General features: G+C 32.2%; 1 pseudogene; it reads right to left on the reverse strand.

Moving 5' to 3' along the window:
* Nucleotides 1-10,559: 10,559 nt before the first annotated feature.
* Nucleotides 10,560-11,350, reverse strand: LOC149494721 (uncharacterized; annotated as a pseudogene).
* Nucleotides 11,351-11,902: the final 552 nt, after the last annotated feature.

Raw genomic sequence — 11,902 nt, forward strand, 5'->3', positions numbered from 1 at the left:
CGTTACCTGAAATAGCTGCTGCCCACCAAGAGAAATAGCTTCAACTTGACTTAAACTTATATACAATAAACAAACTAACTCATCTCCCATCAAAATTTAAACTTAACAACAACATATAATTCATATCAAAGCAAAACTCAAGGGAAAAGCTGAAATGGTCGCTGCCATCTAAAGTTTCTAACTTCTTTCGCCAAATCCTGCTGTAAACTAAATAATTGATTCATATAGGTAAGACTTCAGTTTATAGTTCAATTAAAGCTTCATTTTCCTCCATTTTGGTATACCTCTACCATTTCCATTTTAATTAAGGCAAATCCATGATCAAATTATTTATCTAGCAAGAATAATACTATCGAGTACTAACTGTCCTTAGCTCAAGTATTAATAATATAATTGTTGTAAAATTTATGCTATGCTTATACTTAGGAATTATACTACATTTATACATTATATTATAGCTAGCAATGTCTCTTAAAAATTCTAAGTTAACATGTATAGATAATAGCTAGATTTCTCATTCCTAGACCAAAACTGTTAACCATAATAACCCACTCAACTTCATCAAGAAACTCAAATAATAATTCCTAAGTAGCTATGCTTATATAATTCTTGAGCAAAACACAGGCAGTAGCTAGAAATGTACATTTCTATACCCATATTATTTAATTCATGATACCCCTTAAATAAAATTTGAAGGGTCTATAAACATATTATAAATGGTTAGAAATTAATTACCTAGTTAAACAATTAGCGTCGAAAAAATGAATTTTCCGGTTAGGATGACCGGAAATAGCTCCAGCTATCTGCATTTGCCCCCTGCCGGAGTTGAGAAAGACGGTAGCCGGTGGAGTCGCCAAAGGTGTTAGAAGGTGTAAACAGCCAGCCCTTGACTGGTTTCGCCGGAAATTGAGCTGAAGACGCGATTCCATGGTCGAGCGAAATCGCGGCCTCCTGCAGCTGCTGCGCTCACCAGGAACGAAGGAGAGAGGGGAAGGGAGATCTGAGCAGCTACGGTGGTGACGTGACGGCGAGGAGATGAGGTCAATCGGCTCTGGTGGCCGGAAATGGGGGGGGAAAGGAGGAGGAGGAGGTTGCGCGCTCGCACTAGCGCAAGGAAGGAGAAGGGAAAAGAAAAAGAAAAGAAAAAAAAAGAAAAAGAAAAGAAAAGAAAGAAATATCTTGGCTTCTAGACCATTCCGGTTCGATTCGAACCGGTTTGGTCTAATTCAATAATTCGGCTCGATTTGCTTGGTTTTCTAATCCGATTTGATTTATTTTAATTCTTTTAGTTAGGTTCTAGAACATTTCCTCAATTTACTCAATAATAACAATAATAATAGTATTTGATTTTAGGATAATTAATTTTTATATATTCATAATAGGTTAAATTACGGGGTTTCTATTTGTTTATGATTCAAAATTTTCGACATTTTATTTGGGCTTGGGCCCAACTCGTAAAACTTTGGGCTCAAATTAGAATTGCTCGATCCTACTAACCCATACTATCAAAAATTCGGATTTTTGATTTAATAAAAATCCCAAAGTTTTGAAAATAAAAATTCGAGATATTTCAAATATATACACCTTTTCTGGTTTTTGAAGAAAATCGTCTGATCGGTTTTACAGGAATTGAATATGAATATAATATGATATAGTGACAATCAATATTTACAAAAAAAGAAAAAAAATTAAAATATTGCCTTTATAAATAAAAATATTGAAAAACTTAGACATAGATAAATAGATATTAAAAAAAAATTAAAATTTTAAAAGTGATATATGTAGTGTGTGTGTGTGTATCGGCGTAAACCACTAATATCCGACTCTATTACTAGGGACCGCCTAGTCCGACTCGGGACTTAGTAACAGTTAAGGCTCTTCGCGCCCTCCCTGCAGGTGTATGCTTAATGGGTATATATAAATATAAATATATATATATATATATATATATATATATATATATATATATATATATATATATATATATATATATATATATAAAACGTGTGAAAAAATATTTTTATAGATTTTTTTTTGCATTTTAATGTTTATTTTAAAATTAGGATAATAATCTTTTTTTTTAAAAAAAAAATTAATTTCCTAATTAATCAATCATTGAAAATTCAGTTAGCATAATATGTTAAAATAATAATATTAAAATAATATAATAATAAACTTTTTAATCAATTAATAAAAATTATTAAAAAATATAACTGATTAATAATTTTATATTCTAATTTATCAATTATTAAAAAAATAAATTATTTAACAAATTCAAATTATTACCATCAATTATCAAAAAAGGATATCAAAAAAGGAGGGCTGCGCATTGCGCGGTTACTTTATTATTTTGTTATTGTAAATTATATTGGATGGTACTTTTTTATTGTACATGTAAAAGTAAATATTTATAAAAAAGAAATAAATCCTACAACTTGAAAGAAATAAAAAAAGCAAATAAAAAATTATTAAAGATGTATATATAAACTAAAATAAGGTAAATACATTCAATACATTATAGAATGACTTCAATAATAAATGGAAAATTTAATAAGAATTACTTAAATTGTTTTATAGAATTATAAATTTGAAAGACATATAGAAAAATTTCATCTATAAATAAACATATATAAATGTAAAAGTAGATAATTATTATACATAAATGGACACAAAAAATTAAACAATCTATTGGCTTTAGGGTCAATTTTATCTTGAGATTTTGATGATTATGCAAAACAAATAAATTTAATATTCTTGTATGTGCTAGAGTTATTTTATGCAGATTTTTAATATGAAAATTGCTAAAAAAGGTAAGTTCCTACAATTCGAGATTCTTTGAAGACCATGAAGATTGTTGAAGATTTGTCTAGTGGTTAGTATCTTAGAATATATTGTAGGATAGAGAGAATAATAATTACCTTAAAAAGAAAAGTTAAATCTTTGCTCTTTTAATTCCACTTACCTAAATGAAAAAGATTTTGGATTAGTTATTTTTGGCAACAAATAATCGAGTATTTGCAAAAGAATCACATATCTTTTTATTTTTGAAAAGTCAAAGGTATTCTTTAAAGCAAATGATCAATGTCTTTTAAAATGGGATTTTTATTCCTCTTATAAAAACGTTGCTTTTTCTTTTGAGAATGTAGTTTTTGCAAGAGTAAGAGTCTATTGATTAAAAGTTTCAGATATTTCAAAGCTCTCTCTTCAACCCCCCCCCCCTCTTTTATTTCTTTTCATCTATTTGCTTCAATAGATATTTTTCAAAGAGAAGAAAATTTGATAACAACATTTTCTGAAGAACAGTTTTGAACTTTATTTCTATTTTCAAAATCTGTTTTATGTTTTTCCTGTGCTTATAATTGTGTTTTCTCTCTGGCTATATAGATTTTTGTAATTTGTTGTAGGCTAGAGGCTTTTAAATGAAAAACTTTTGTGTAATAGCTTAGCTGAAATTAAAAGCTATGGTGTAAAAGGTTATCAAGCAACCTTCTCCTTGTGTGAAATTCTAATGTCTTGATGTGATTTTATGTTATTTGCAAAAACAGAAAGGATTGAGGTTGACGAGAACCTTTAGAAATCTAGTGGGACAAAGGTTAGATTTAGGTGTTGATCTATTTTCTTGTAAAGTTGGTTTGTCTCTTATCCTTGAAAAGAGATAACATAGTGGAAGATCTTAAGATGAGTCTTGGGGAATGGATGTAGGCCAGTTAGTGCCGATCCACTATAAATCTCTGTGTTTATCTTCTTTTATTTTCTGAAGTTCTGCTTGATCATATTCTATTTACACAACTGTTAATCTTTTCAGTTCTAAACGTGAATAAGCTTTATGTTTGTGGAACATTAGAATTCTGGATTTCTGTATTCTGATTATACCAAGTTCTAATCTGCCCTTCGACATTCAGTATAAATCACAATATGAGTGATAATCAGTTTTCAAATTTTGGTTAAGCTTTATAGAGTAGTTCTAAACGCAATAATTATTCTTCAAAGTGTCTTTCTAAATTTGCTTAAGCTTTGTGAAGCAATTCTAAATGCAATAATTATTCTTCACAGAGTCTTTCTAAATTTGCAATAAGCATTGTGAGGAAGTTCTAAATTTGATCACTAACTCTCACAAACGCTTTCTAATTTCGTTACAACAAAATTTTGATCTTGTGTTTTGAAAGTCAAATTTTTAGAAAACCCAATTCACCCATCCTCTTGGATTATGCCATACATAAAGGAGACCCACAAAATCCAATCTAAAAATAAAAATAATAAATCGACAAATATAAATATAGTTATTTGTTATAAATAAATAATAATTTTTAAACTTAAAAAAATATTTTAAATGATCTAATAAAAAATAAAAAAATTCAAAACTGAAATATATATACAGATTTTTATTGTAAATGTATATTAATTTTTAAAATATAGTTATTAGATATATGATAACAAAATTTAAATAATAAATGTATTTAAGGTCAATTTTATCCTAAAATTTTGATGGTTATGCAAAAGGAATAAATTTAATATTTTTGTTGTGCTAAAGTTACTGTATGCAGAAATTATTATTGAGAAGATTTGAAGATCCTATAATCTAAGACTTTTATTTGAAGATCAAAAAGATCAATAAAAATATTTTGTTTGGTTAGTATTTTAAGGAGTCTTAGGAAATTAATGTAGGATAGAGAGAAAATTTCTTTATAAACACAAAATATCTTTTATCTTTCTTAAAATTATTTTTGAAATATTCTCAATAAATGCATCAAAAGGAAAAGTCCAAATCATTGCTTTTTTTTATCTACGCATACCTAAGTGGAAAAGATTTTGGAAAAAAATACTTTCGGTAACTATTGAATTAGTTTCCACAAAAGTTATTCGTGCATTGACTTTTGATTTTAAAATATCAAAGATAGTTATTGCTTATTAAAAGACAAATCTTATCATTTTTTACTGGATTTTCATTCCTCTTATAAAAACATTTTTCTCTCTTTCAAAATAGTTGGCAAGAGTAAGAGTCCATCATTAAAAGTTTTAGATCTCTCAAAGTTCTCTCTTCAACCCCTTTTATTTCTTTTCTTCTGTATTCTTCAAGAAATATTTTTAATAGAAAAGAAATCTAATAACAACTTTTTCTAAAGAACAGTTCTGAACTTTATCTCTGTTTTAAAAATTTGTTTTGTGTTCTTTTTGTTCTTATAATTGCGTTTCTCTCTGTCCATATAGATTGTTGTAATCTAGTGTATACTAGAGGTTTTTAAAACAAAAAACATGGTGTAATAGCTTAGGTAAACAGCTATTGTGAAAAAGGTTATCAAGCGACTTTCTCCTTATGTGAGATTCTAATGTCTTGATCTGAGTTTTCTATTCTCTGCAAAACAGAAAGGGTAGAGATTGACTAGAACCTTTAAAAATCTAGTAGGACAAATGTTAGATCTAGGTGTTGATCTATTTCCTTGTAAAGTTGGTTTGTCTCTTACCCTTGAAAAGAGATAACATAGTGGAGGATCTTAAGACGAGTCTTGGGAAATGGATGCAGGCAAGTTGTTGCTGAATCATTATAAATCTCTGTGACTATCTTCTTTTACCTTCTGAAGTGTTGCTTGATTATATTCTGTTTACACTTATGTTAATCATTTCAAAAATGCAAAGTTATTAATGAATTTTTGTTTCTAAACGTGAATAAGCTTTATCTTTGTGGAACCTTAGAACTATAGTCTGTATTGTGTTTTTACCAAGTTCTAATCTATCCTTTTATATTTAGTAGAAATCACAATCTGAGTTTTAATCAGTTTTCTAATCTTGCACAAGCTTTGTGAAGTAGTTTCTAAATATAATAATTATTCTTCACAGAGTCTTTCTAATCTTGCAAAAGTCTTGTGAGAAAGTTCTAAGCTTGATAACTGACTCTCATAAACGCTTTCTATTTCTACTGCTATAGAATTATGATCTTGTGTTTTAAAAATTAATTTTTTAAAAAACCCAATTCACCCCCTCTTGGATTATGCCATACATAACAGGACCCATAATAAGAATATTATTTTAATATAGGTGAAAATGTTCAAAGAGATTTCTCTTGGCAAAATAATAATAATAATAATAATAATAATAATAAATAAATAAATAAATAAATAAATAAAGATTATACTCACATTTTTCTACCCAGTTTTAGTGAAACTCTTTCAAAACTCAAATACTCAGATCATGAAATATCCTAACTCAATAATTGTAGAATAAAAAAAATAATTATAATTATTATTATATGAATTAAAAATTATAAATAAATAAAATTTACATATATATGAATATGAGGCGATGAATAAAAAATTTAAAATTTTCTATGATCTGCTAAAAATATAATAAATTTAAAAAAAAAATACATAAATGGATTAACAGTTAGTTTTGCTTTCCTTCACATCTCTATCAACATGATATTTCTCATACCTGCATTTATACGCAAACGACACATATGATTGTGACTGATAATAAAGAAAATATTACTAAAGAAATAAAAATTAAGGAGAAGAGAAGTCACAGGATGCATAGAACAAAAAAAAGGAAATAAAAAATTGCACAGAAAAAATAAAAATTTGAAAGGATAAAAAAGGAAAGAAGAGATGAAAGAATTCATATTACCGCAGTCGAAGAAAAGACAATGGTATATCTAGATTAAAGTTGCAAAACAATAAACTACATATATATAAATAAGGAACTCAATCAAAACCCAGACAATTGAAAAGCAACAAAAAATAAGAAAAAAAAAACATTTTGGAGAAAATCATTGAAAATATATATATATATATATATATATATATATATATATATATATATATATATATATATATATTCAAAACTGAAATACTCAAATCATGAAATATACTAACTCAATATTGTAGAAAACAAAAAAATATATATTATTATAATAATAATTATATGAATTAAAAAATTATAAATAACTAAAGTTTACATATATATGAATATGACGCAACGAATAAAAAATTTATAGTTTTCTACGATTTGCTAAAACTATAATAAATTTAAAAAAGTTACATAAATGGATTAATAGTTGGTTTTTCTTTCCCCATCTTCATCAATGTGATATTTCTCATACCTGCACTTACACACATATGAGATAGAAAAAGCTGTTTTAAAGAACAGATGAAATGAAAATGCTTTTAATAAAGAGTAGTTATGTTTTTTTATATCATAAATAATCAATACACGCAGTGCTCTTTATATAGAGAGCCCTTTACAAATACAATCCACTAAATCCCTATAATAATGCAATTATTCAAAATAGCAATAGAAGCCAGATTATTTGGTTAAAGTATGAACTATTACCAAGTCAAGAACCTGCTGCACAAAGATATCAAATAACCAAATATATTCTTGTTGTGAAAAATAGGAAAATATTAGTCAACCTTATAACCCCTTTGACAACCTTATACCACCATATTTTCCGTTAACAGGTTTTATTTAATTTGCACAATCACACTTAACACCTTATATCAGCTGTGATTGCTAACATCCCCCCTCAAACTTGGCCGGGGTTTGAGGCGAAGTTTGCTCCGAAAATTTGCAGGAGCAGATTTATGAATTGGTTTAGTGAAGATGTCAGCTACCTGTTGAGTTGTGGGAATGTACTTAGTTACAAGAAGTCCTTGTGCAACACGTTCTCGAACAAAGTGATAGTCCAACTCGATGTGTTTGCTTCGTGCATGGAAAACGGGATTGACAGTGAGATAGAGAGCACTAAGATTATCACAAAACAAAATTGGAGGAATTGTAATGGGAATCGAGAATTCTTTGAGCAAATATGTAAGCCAGGTAAGCTCAGTTGCCGTGTGCGCCATGGCTCTATACTCTGCCTCCGTACTCGATCGGGAGACCGTGTGCTATTTTTTTGCACACCAAGAAATCAAATTGGAGCCGAGCAAAGTGCAGTAGCCTGTGGTGGATCGTCTAGTGACCAGACATCCGGCCCAATCAGCATCAGCAAATCCTTGAAGCGTTAAGGTGGAATTGGAAGTAAAGTGTAATCCATGATCAAGAGTGCCTTTCACATAGCGGAGAATGCGGTGCACAAACTTCATATGAATGACCGTCGGATTGTGCATAAACTGCGAAACAAAGTTAACACTGAAAGCAATGTCAGGACGTGTTAGAGTGAGATATTGTAAAGCACCGACAATGCTACGATATAAAGTGGCATCAACTGAAGCAGCAGCCTTGGTAACTGGCGGTTGAAGCTCCAAGGGTGTCGACATGGGCTTACTATCGATCATACCAATTCTGTCAAGTAACGTTAATGCATAGTGAAACTGATTCAAGAGTAAACCATCAGACGTATGAGTAACTTCAATGCCTAAAAAATGATGCAACTGTCTTAGATCTTTCATGGCAAATTCCTTACATAATAACTAAACAAACACATCAAGTAAAACAGCGGAAGAACCTGTTAGCAACATATCATCGACATAAATTAACAATGCAATCATTCCTTTGGAGGATTGAAATATGAACAGAGACGGATCAGCTAAGCTGCACACAAACCCATACGAAACCAAAAACCTACTCAACCGATCAAACCAAGCACGCGGAGCTTGTTTCAAACCATACAACGCTCTTTTCAGTTTACAGACATAATTTGGAAACTGAGAATCTGTCATACCTGAAGGTTGAGCCATGTACAAATCCTCTGTCCATGTAGGAATGCATTTTTCACATCTAATTGCCTAATCTGCCATTTACGAACCAAAGCAATAGACAAAACAAGACGTATTGTACCTAGTTTTATTACTGGAGAGAACGTTTCTGTAAAATCTTGACCATCAACCTGATGAAAACCTTTCACTACCAGCCGTGCTTTCAATCGATCTAAGGTACCATCTGATTTGAGGTTGGCCTTGAAGACCCATTTAGGCCCGATGACATTCATGTTTGGATGCCTTGGAACCAAAGTCTAGGTTTCATTTTTATGAAGAGCAGCTATCTCCTCCTCCATAGCATGCTTCCAACCAGGATGTGCCAGAGCTTGTCTGACTGTTCGAGGTTCTTTTGGAATGGATGAATCAACAGTTGTAAGAAGAGCATACCTAGGATTAGGTTTAACAATGCCTGATTTTGATCGCGTCACCATCGAATGTTGTGGGACAGAAGGATCATTGTGTAAGTTTTCTGCCACAACTCCAGCTTGCCAAACTTCCTCTTGATGTACGGACTGAACAGAACCACCTGATGTGGGTGACTGCGAACCGTCGAACGGACTAGGAGTTGCAGGTGAATTGGGTGGTGTTGTATCTGAAAACATCGGCATATTGTGAGAAGAAATTGAATCCGCTGGGGTTGCACTAGATTCCGATTGGGATTGAGGGGCGAATATGACGTCAGCTGGTGAATTTAGGGACTATGGTGGTGAATTCGACGGCAACGTAGGCGATGGTTGAGATGAAATCGGGCTATTTGCTGAATTCATAAGTGTTAATTGAGGTGGGACGGTGGCGAGTGATAAAATACCAGGTGTAGGCAGGGGTATTGTTGAGATGGGTTGCTCTGTGTGTGGCTCAGTAGTTTTTGGGGTAGTTGTCCAGTAGTCTATAATTTTACCAGCTTGATTAATGACATCTGTACCTATACTAGACTTGTAGGGAAAACACTCTTCATCAAAAGCAACATTCCTGGATATTATATATTTTCGATTATGAATGTCAAAGCACCTGTACCCCTTATATTTTTCACTGTGACCTGCAAAAACACAGACAACAGATTTAGGATCAAACTTATTTTTTCTAGAGTCCCAAATATACGGAAAGCATTTACACCCAAAGACACGTAGAATGGAGTAATCAGGATTTTTTTTATGTAAGGCAAAATACGCTGACTCAAAGGAAAAAGATGACGACGGTAACCGATTGATAAGAAAAACAGCTGTTGCAAAAGCATCCATCCATAACGACAAAGGAACACGACTATGAAATAACATAGACATTCCTAATTCACGAATTATGCGATGACGACGTTCTACCGCACCAGTTTGTTCAGGCGTATATGGGCAGGAGATTTGATGCATTATTCCGGTTTCAAGAAAGTGTGTAGTTAAGGCACTATTAACAAATTCACCTCCTCCATCTGAGTGAAAAATTTTAATTACAGCATTATATTGACGCTGAATAAATTTTTCGAAAGCAATAAAGGCAGAATAAAAATCTGATTTCATACGCAATGGAATTAGCCAAACATATTTAGTACAGTCATCTACCAAGCAAGCATAGAATTTAAATTTTTCAAGAGATAAAACCGGAGCTGGTCCCCATAAATCCCAATGAAGTTTTTCAAACGGAGCAGTTGTAGAGTGAGAACTATTTGAAAACGGAAATCGACTAAGCTTTCCTAGTTGACAACTATCACACAAATTTTTTATTTTTAATGGACCATTAACAGAAATGAGGCCTTTATTATGTAAATTATTTAAAGCTAAAACTTGCGGATGTCCAAGCCGTTGGTGCCAGACATCTGCACTGCATGACTTAAAGCGAAAAGAAAAATGTGCTTCTAGATTGCTTGAAATAGTGTATAAATCACCCTTCTTTGGTCCTTGCATTATCATTGCACCTATTTTCCGTTCCTTCACAATAAAAGATTTGTCAGTAAATTCACAATTGACAGGAAATTGAGAGGTTAACTGACTTACCGATAACAAATTTTTCTTTAAACTAGGAACATATAACACATTAGACAAAGGCAACACATGATTATTTTTCTTAATTTGAGAAGTACCAATACCAACAATAGGAATGGAAGATCCATCACCTATAATAACGTCATCAATACCTTTGTAATTTTGTAAATTTGACACCATACCTCCATTTCCAGCCATATGATTTGTGGCACCGGTATTCGAGGTCCAATCATGATCAGCTACACTGTTATCCAATGTCAATGTCGCCAAGGCTTGTGGAAGATCATTTGACGGGGAAGAAGGTGAATACCACCAGCTTATTTTGGCAATATGCCCTTTCTTGTAACAGATTTGACATATCTCATTTTGGTACAGTTCCCGCTCTGCTGCAGTCATCCGTCGTTTGCTAGGAGGGGCGGGACGACGTTGTTGGCTGCCATAATTGTTTTGACTCTATGCTTGGAAGCCACATCCTGCAGAAGAGAAAGATGACCGAGAGGATTTGTTCTCGAACACCATTTGAGACCCGCTAGATTGAGGGGTTTTTTTCTGCTGCGTGTAAAAAGCCAAATGTGGTGAGTGCACTGTAAATGAGGAATTTCCAGAATTGGCAAACCAATTCCGTCTTTGATCATGATTTTGAAGGTGCGAAATCAACTCTGAGTATGTGGGTCTTGGAGGTTTCAGCATTGTGGTTGTGAAGGTCTCATATTGGGGACCTAAACTTGTCAATAAACTGTAAACTTTCTCTTTTTCTAAAACTGGGCGTCCAATGGCAGCCAAGCTGTCACATATATTTTTGAATTTGTAGATGTGAGTATTGATATCCACGTTGTCTTCTTTGCACAGATACGTCAATTGTTGGCGGAGGGTAAATTCACGTTCTTGCGAGTCTTGGGCATAAGACTCTTTTAGCGCTTCCCAAACATCATATGCTGTGTCTTGGCCAATAACGAGTCCAAGGGACTCTTCAGATAATGTGCCAATAATCCATCCGCCAAGCAAGCAATCTGCTTTCTACCAGACAGTATAATTTTGTATAGCCTGATCCGTAGCTTTGTCGGAGTTGGCTGGATTGGTTTGTGGTGGATTTGTAAGGTGGTCTAAGAGATCTTGGCTTTTGGCTAGCCCAAGGACTTGCTCACGCCATAGGAGGTAGTTATTTGGAGTTAATTTAAGGGTAATGAAGTTACCTACATTCAGTGATAGGGATGAAGAGGCTATTAAGGCCATGAAATTCCT

The sequence above is a fragment of the Jatropha curcas genome, chromosome 7 (assembly GCF_041381405.1).
Source record: "Jatropha curcas cultivar XTBG-Jc1 chromosome 7, XTBG_Jcur_1.0, whole genome shotgun sequence".
Taxonomy (NCBI): domain Eukaryota; kingdom Viridiplantae; phylum Streptophyta; class Magnoliopsida; order Malpighiales; family Euphorbiaceae; genus Jatropha; species Jatropha curcas.